General features: G+C 34.8%; 1 protein-coding gene across 5 annotated transcripts in view; it reads right to left on the bottom strand.

Moving 5' to 3' along the window:
- LOC145283664 (leucine zipper putative tumor suppressor 2 homolog) overlaps window positions 1–7500 on the bottom strand; it is a 675696-nt gene that overhangs the window by 483933 nt on the left and 184263 nt on the right. For 3 of the 5 annotated variants that reach the window (XM_080132669.1, XM_080132666.1, XM_080132670.1), the window contains exon 1: window positions 1472–1676. The exons of the other annotated variants lie outside the window; for them this stretch is intronic. The gene's annotated coding sequence lies outside the window, so the exon portion shown is untranslated. Of the gene's footprint in view, window positions 1–1471; window positions 1677–7500 lie in introns of those variants that run through there. 5 annotated transcript variants of the gene reach the window in all.

Genomic DNA, 7500 nt, shown 5'->3' with positions numbered 1-7500 from the left:
TCTTTATTTACCTTCCAGTGAGAAGAAAAACGAGTTTAATACTTTTTGTTCTTTTCGAGAATAGTGGCTCAAACGAAATATTTTAAGAGTCCAAATGAACCATAATACTTGATTTTGTTTTTAGCATATAAACTTTAATTCTATTTATAAATGATTTTCTATGTGCCAATTTAAAGGCTTAAAAATCACTTTACAATTTTAGACAATAAAAATATCACGACGGAATTTAAAACATGTTTACAGTGGCTCTGGTAAAATATCATGTATTCTGAAACATTTAAAATTCCAATTTTAAAATATCTAGAATTCAAGAGTGATTCTACTTTTTTAGGTGATTACATGTGGACATTGAAAAACTTGATCGTAAGAAATCGATAATTTAGGATTTAGAGTGGGGATCAATTTCGTATATAAATTTAACGTAAAATAGACACCCATCTCCGTGCCATTCTAGTGTTTTATGGGAGTTATCCAAAGAAAATAACTTATTGGAAATAAATTCGGTGATTGGGGGGGGGGTAGTTTTGAGGCGATTACATTTGGTGTTACGACTTTTGTTCACTAGTCAATAAATAAAATGGGGGATTATTTTACGTTAAATTTATGTATAAAACTTATCCCTCACTGTAAATTCTAAAAGAAAATCTATCTTCTTTCCGCCAATGTTTTCAGGATTTTCACACGTAATCGCCTAGAAAAGTAGAATCTGATTTCGCTCCTTTTTTTCTTTTGTGCGTGTGGTATGGGAGGAGCTACAAATCTTTGTTTTTACTATCTTTCTTTAATAAAGTATTTTTGCTTAACAGAACAAAATACTAAAGCTAATTTAGATGGCTTAATAGTAAATAAAGATATACTTATACTAAAAGAAAGTTTTTTTTCACGCAAAAACATTAAATTAAATATAATTTGGTTTGAAAAAACGAAAGTACAAAAAAGTTCGAAGACCAAAATGCTAGTATAGTGATAAAGGAACACACGTACGTGTGTGTGTGTTTACAGAAATTTAGCTTTGGTATTAGCTTTTTTTTTTTTTTTTTTTTTTTTTTTCAAACAACTTTCTTGGTTTAAAAATGTCAAAGAAGTCTTTAAATTGAAAAATAAAAACTAAAATAACAAAATAAAAAAACAACAACAAAACAAAGATTGATAGACTGACAAGTTGCAAAAATAATTGATGAATATTATTATAATGCGGGAAGCAGTAAATAATGGCACGAGTTGGCTGTATAAACAAAACCAGTTTTAATATACCAGCATCAACATCTTTAAAGAAGCCAGCTGATGATCATGCTTCTGCTGCTGATGATGATGATGCCAAAAGATGAAGTCTGGTGGAGTGCGCGTCTATAGAAGTAGGACTCATTTGCGAAAAAGCACATGCAAACAAGTGAAAAAGCACAAATGTTTTTTTTTTCTTCTTAACTTTGCAAATAAACATAAAAATTAAAATAGATTTTCTTTGCCTTACCTTATATCTCGGGCGGAAGAAAGAAAGAACAAAATCGTGAAAAAAAAAAAAAATCCCGCCAGATTCGATAACAAAACAAGTCAGGAAAAAATTGTATATCCACCGTAAAGTAAAGAAAATCCGCCGTGTTGCAGAAATAACTGTTTTATTTTTATTTATTTTGTTCTTTTTTTTTGGGGGGGGGGGGGCGTTTGCTTTTGTTTGTTTTTTTGTTTTACAGATATATATATATATATATATATATATATATATATATATATATATATATATATATATATATATATATATATCTTTATATACTTATGTTTTTGGTTTATACGACTCGAAGTTAATGTCTGCTAGTTCTTATTTGAGACAATGTCAGGAGGTGCGTTATTATTATGATTATTATTCCTGCGTGTACCGTTTTCGGTAGAGAAAGAAGAATTTAGTCTTCCAAGAAGGAGCCGAGATATTACCATTTTCTTCTCGGGAGCCGCCGATGCCGCCGACACCTCCTCTACGTCGTCGTCAGTCAGAGAGAGCGAGGGAGGGAGAGAGAGAGAGAACCTGCACGTGGCCGTGCGTTTAGGTGCCTGTCATTATTTGGTAAGATGATAAAAAGACGACAGCAGACACATTTTTCGGTAACAGATAGAGACTCGCATCAAAAAGGGTATTACCGACAACACACTAAAGACGACGTTGTGTATGTGTATGTGTGTACAGTGCTTTAGTTTCAATAACAACAACTGCACACACACACATACGGACGGCTCACTCTTGTGGTACCTGATCCATCCTCCTTCTCCTCATCTCTGTTGGTCTTCATAATGATGATGCCAGTGGTAACGGTGGAAGGAGAAGCAGTCTGCTGCCCCAGTAATTCAACCAGCTTGCTTGCTTCATTCTCCCTGTTTATAGACTTTCCTCCTTTGACGCCTCCTTCTCCCGCCAGCTAGGAGAGGGGGAATGAATGCCAAGGAAGAGGGAGAAACAAAAAAAGAAAAAAAAAAAAAAAAAAAAGAAAAAGCTTTCTGCCTGCTTCCAACAGAGTTAACCCTCCCCTCTCTCTCTCTCTCTCCTCGGCTATTACAAAATATTACTTTACCGACTTTTCAACTGTAGCCTGTTCTCCCATCCTCTGCGCCAAGCATTTCGGTTTTTGTTTTCTCATTTATTTTACACACGGGATCATCCATTTAGACTTAGAAAGTTCTAACCAGATCACTAAAATGACACAGAATTTATTATTTCATACTCAAAAGCAATACTTACATAATACTAGCAAATCTATGCTCCCTCCTCCAGCCACATTTGTTTTGCGAACCTGGCAGGATTATATCATGGGAAGCAAACACATACTATACTCACATTCACAGGAGGCGGTAATGACTGAGGGTTGTCTCACGATGAACTAATACTACCTCTCTACACCAGAAAGGAGAAGATGATGCCTAGGAGTATAATGATATAGCAGCAAAGCATATACAGAAAAGAAAGTAAACCTGAGAGGAGGATATCACGAAGAACGTACAAATCGACCCCCCTCCCCCCAAAAAAGGAGTTAATGCATTCTGACAAATGTATTATCATGATGAATGAAAATATACTAAACTACCTCCATCGATGGAGAGGTAAAGCATGGGAGAATTCCCCTCCAAAAACTACATAGTAATGCCTGGGAGAACAGTATCACGATAAACTAATATATTCTACTACACTACCTCCCTTCCATGGAAAAAAAAAAAAAAGAGGTAATGCCTGTTAGGATCTTATACCAAAAATACTAAAAATCCAAACTAGAAGAAATAATTCCTGGGAGGATTCCCCCCCCCCTAAAAGGAGAAAGTAACGTCTGTGAGTTATGGCATCATAGCAACAGAAAAGATACTATACAACCCCCCACCCCACATACACACAAAAGGAGAGAATAGTCTAATGACAACAAAACAAATACGACATTGCACCCGCCCTTCCTCAAAGTAGGATGAATATTTTGGAAGATTACCCGCCACTCCATTAAGGAAGAGGTAATTCCTGGGTGGACAGTTTTATACTAACAGAACCGATACTATACTACCCATCTCTTATTAAAGATAACACAAGAACAGATTAAGTTGTTGTTGTTGTTATTATTATTATTATTATTATTATTATTCGTTTAAAAATGCCAAGTCAAAACTAGTTTTATGGTTCTTAGGCCAGGATCAAAATGTAGTAATTTTCTCGGCATCCCGGCAATGTCATAAACTATTGCGTATAAGTAAGAAAACATGACAATGGGAATTATGTAACACAATGGGAATTTAATAGAAACTGCTTTAAAAAAATATGAAAATTTCGAACTAAAACTGTTTTCGGGTGTTTACATGCACAGTATTTCAGAATACTGTTACATCACAAAATTAAATAAGCACAACCAATTTGGAGGTTAATATAGTTAGGATAGTTAGAAAAAAATATCCGCGTTTATTCGTATATATTACCGTTTCATGAAGTTGAACTCTCTTTGGAAAATTTAAGAAAAAAAAAAAAGCAAACGCAATTAACTAAAGTTATGCAATGTTCACGACTTCCACTCGTTTGAATACTTAGCTGCTTACTGATGTACCCGCATTTTGCATTTATAGATGTTAAATTTCCCTTAATTCTCGTGGAAGTTGATGCTGGCCCGGAGGTAACGTCCTCGCAAATGGAGTCGGAGATGACTTTGTAGTTGGGCTCGGATCTACCGGCCAGTAGTAATTGTCACTTCCTGCACGGATGATTGCTAAAGAAAGAAACACTAATGAGTAGATATGCAAATAATTATTAAGTTTATATATACAGGGTGGAACGATAAAAGTGTCGCCTTCAAGAAAACAACACTACGACTTTATTTTAAAACTTCTATTGAAAAAATCAATTCAGGTAACTTGATTATGTTGTAGAGTCGACATCTTTCAATGTAGCCGCTTTCAGCCTCAATCACCTCTTGATACAGGTTCGGAAATGGAAGCATGCCTTTTCCACAAGCGCTAGTGGAAGCTTGGTGGATGGCGCCAATCAAGCTGGCTTTAGTGTTGTGGGAGGTCGTGTTAGTGATGTTCTCAACGTATGACAGAACAAAATAGTCCAACGGGTTCAGGTCGGAGGAGGAGGTAGGGACAGTGAGAGAAGAGTACAAAGTTGTAGCGCTCCTGAAGCCAATACTGGGTCTCTTTTGACTTGTGGGCGGGCGCTGAGTCCTGCTGCCACACTCAGGGTTTGCCACACTCAGGATTGCACCAGGCGATTAGAACACTCTTCAACACATCCAGATACACTTTGGTGTTGACTTTCAAGCGAACTTCGAAGATGTGAGATAGCATGATGTGACCCTCACTTGAAACCACACCACAGACCATAACCGTAGCTGGAAACTTTGTTTCATCATCGTGGGTACGTCTCTGTTATTTGTGGCAATCCAGCGATGAATTTTGAGGGTGCTGGCAATAGTCCTGTTGTCATAACTTCGATCGATAGAGAGCACGAGTTGTACAGCTCTGATCTCGCTCGTTGAACATTGTGTTACTTTCAGACATGATAGAAGGCTTCTATCGCTCTTGAGATTTGTACACAATTGGCAAACTAGTAGATGGTCTGCAACAAAAGAAGAAAACCGGTTTTCATCAAATGGGAATGGAACCATGTCTTTTCTAAAGCAACAATTTTATCGTTCCATCACACATCAGATTATTTAAAACCCCATACAAATTCAATTAGATGTTAACTTAGAAGGAAAAGTAAAGAAATGGTAGATTTTATTGCGAGTCTTGTGAAGCAGACGACAATAGAAGTTTCCCCGTTTCATAAACAAGGAAGAAAGGATGTAACAAAAAGGTACAGGACACAAAGGCCCAGACTCAAATATGAAATACGTCATTTGGATGACACACTGGATTCATTGCATCGTTGTACATGTTCAACCAGACTTTGTGATTATGATGTACAAATATAATTCTTAAACGATAATTTATTAAAATAAATAAATAAAAATAAAATAAAAATTTGTTATTATTTAAATTAAAAATAGAATCGCATTCGTTTGCAAAAAAAATACAAACAAAAGCGAATAAGGACTTAGATGGTTAGTTGGTTGTTTTTGTTTTACGGCATATCAACCCTTTTCGGGTTATTTAATGCCGAATCCAAAGATTTTGAAGAAAAATTTTTTTAATAGAATATATTTGTTGTTTTCAAGTCGGTTTCTATTTAACCCATAGTTGGGACCCTAACAGGTACTACCACTCCGGGTCAGAGTGGACCTGGGAGCAATGGCAATTAAAGGGTGGCTCCACACTCCCCAAAGCCCGCAAGCTGGGGCCTCACCACTGGATATAGTTTAAGGTCATATCCAGGACCAAGGACTTAGATGTGAAAAAAAAAAAGTCTATACTTTTGAGAAGGGCGTTTCGCATCGAAACCAAGTTTTTTAAGTGAATTTACTAAAACAAAACAAAAATTAAAAATAAATAAAAAATAATATTTCGTTTTCAATTTTTGATGTCCATGCACTTTTGTTACAGGTTATTTTTTGTGATAGTATTTTCAAGTTAAATTCAAGTTTTACGATATCTATTTTTGTTAAATTGTTAAGTGAAAGTTGAGATTAGTTAGAAAACACCCTCCTTTCCCCATGTTAAGAATGGCTTTTTAAATAATAACGTTAATATTTCAGCACGGTAACAAAAGCGCATAAGCACCTTTTTTTTTAATGTTATTCGAATAATAATTTGTAAAAAGAGGAAAAATCGAACCTTTTTAATGTGAAATTGAGTAAAGATGCAACTAAATGATTATGAGACAATAACTATCGATTAGTTGACCGCTTAGGTCTAGAGAGATAGTGTGATAAACTCTGAAATTGTTCCTGTATAATAAGGAGTTTATAGTGAAACAAGCGTTAAGCAATCGACAACCGCACTTCCTGACTTGGCACTGCTAAAGTTCAGTAGCAATGAACAGATTAGGAATAATAACAAGCAAAGTCAGTAAATGACGGTGTGAGTTAATTGCGAGAAAAAAAAATCTGTAGGCATTAAATTTTTTGATGTCAAATATTATTGCATGGAGAATCATTTTGAATTAAAATCTATTGAGAAATGCACATTTTGGTATTGAAAAATACACATTTTGGTATTGAGAAATACACTTTAAATATGTAAACCTTAGGCAATGTAAGTTATCTACTATGGCCGTCGCATTTGGGCTTATGACTTGTTGATGTAAAAAGCGAAACGCTGTGATCCAAAATGGAAAACGAAACAAGCCTAAATTGAAAACTTGAATTAAAAGCATGATATCTTCGTCATAAACACGATATATAATATATGTTAGAGCTATCCTATTAAGCATTGTTTATCGATGTCTATACGGTACGGTTTTATAAAATAATGAAGAAAGCGTTCGTTTTGTTTTCCGGTTGATTTTCGGATCACGGGGTTTCGCTATTTACATCAACAAGCCATAATCCCTAATGCGATGGCCATAGTGGATAACTTATAATTGATAATTTGAATTATTTGAATTAAATTTCTTATCTTGGTTGTTATTTTCGCACTGTTTTTGAAAATCCCAGGAACGTGCAGGGAATTTCGAACTTACCTTTTATTTAATCCAAGCGGGTGAACGCTTTCATCTGGTAATGGATGACGGAACAAGAACAATTTAATACCGTAAGGTTCAATTAAAAATATTATATAGTTTTCAAAGTTCGAAATATACACCTGAAAAATGATCGGTTTAGGGTTAGATCAATTAAATATAGCATCTAAGATGAGAATAGTCGTCCGAATTAAAGTTCAGACTTTTTTTAGATGAAGAATGATTGTATTATTCGAATTAATGTTCTCATGTTTAGTTTTATTTGCACAACGTAAATTTTACTGTTTTAAGAACTTACATATTTTTTAATGATCTAGTTGAACTTTAAGCTCCCCCCCTTTTTTTCTTTTTCTTTTTTCGTTATTCAGAAAAAAATATCCCCTCAGTGTTTCGTTTGATATTTTTATTGACTTTATAAATTT

This window comes from Euprymna scolopes, chromosome 8 (genome assembly GCF_053919585.1).
Source record: "Euprymna scolopes isolate OS-2025 chromosome 8, ASM5391958v1, whole genome shotgun sequence".
Lineage (NCBI taxonomy): Eukaryota > Metazoa > Mollusca > Cephalopoda > Sepiida > Sepiolidae > Euprymna > Euprymna scolopes.
Note: the sequence above shows the minus strand (reverse complement) of the source record. Positions and strands in the feature narration are given on the sequence as shown.